The sequence below is a fragment of the Hemicordylus capensis genome, chromosome 4 (assembly GCF_027244095.1).
Source record: "Hemicordylus capensis ecotype Gifberg chromosome 4, rHemCap1.1.pri, whole genome shotgun sequence".
NCBI classification, from domain to species: Eukaryota; Metazoa; Chordata; class Lepidosauria; order Squamata; family Cordylidae; genus Hemicordylus; species Hemicordylus capensis.
In genome coordinates, this window is record NC_069660.1 from 5,386,226 (window position 1) to 5,387,301 (window position 1,076).

The following is a 1,076-nucleotide window of genomic DNA, read 5'->3' on the forward strand; positions in this document are numbered from 1 at the left end:
GCTTCCTATGTTCCTGTGATGGCCACTAGCTGCCTTTAGATTGCATGTATTAAACGACTGTCTTGCTCCACTTTTCAGGTATTGTGCCTCACAAGGCAGCTTACATTTAAAACATCCATCACATCTAAAGCCAGTGTTAAGATCGACTACCATTTTTTAAAAAGCGAACCATTTAAACCTCACCCACTACAAAGCAGGCTGTGTAGTGGCCTCACCCTGCACATACTGACACAGGATCAGCCCAAGGAAAGAGAGGGGTTTCCAGGGCCCTTTGAAATGCTACCAAAGGTGGGGCCTGGGGAACTCTCAGGGTGGGAGGGTCTTGAGAGGGGCTTCCAGGGTTCTCGGCCTTGGTTCCCCTGATGTCTTCATGGGAGCTGCAGTCCAACAACATTTGGGGACCCAAGGTTGAGAGCCTCTGCCCTACAACGAGCCTGCCCCCACCACCACCACCACATGGGCAGTTACCAGCGGTCCAGACCCTAGAGGAGTATCCTACAAAGGTAAGGTTCTAATTAATGAATTGTATTTGTATCCTGCCTTATCTCCAAGGTGGTCCGAACAGAATACAGAGCCTGCTGCCTCCCTCTTTATGCGCACAACAGCCATGTGAGATAAATTAGGCTGAGAGACAGTGACTCACTTGCCCAAGATCATGAGTGAACTGGAACCCAGGTCTCCATGGTCTAAATCCATCAAATTTTTGAAGTTTCTCTTCCTCTCCCATAAGGGTAGAATGTGGAGTCTCCCAGTTAAATTGGTGAGCAGTAGGTTCCGACATCTCTTCTGAAAAATGCATCGCGCCTTTATGGGCTTCATGGCCTCAACCTGGACTTTGATGGGGGTTAGAGCATTTTGTGGAGGGCTTTTAGCCAAGACCATTGAATAGAACCTCCATGCTCAGGCGCAGTGTACCTCTAAATGCCTGTTGCTGGGGGACAAGAGTGAGGAAGGCTGTTGCCCCACCTGTGAGCTTTGCGGGGTTCTCTGACTGGCCACTGTGGGAAGCAGGAGGCTTGCTTGATGGGCCCTTGGTTGGTTCTGGCTGGGCTTTCCTTACCAGGAGATCATCTCAG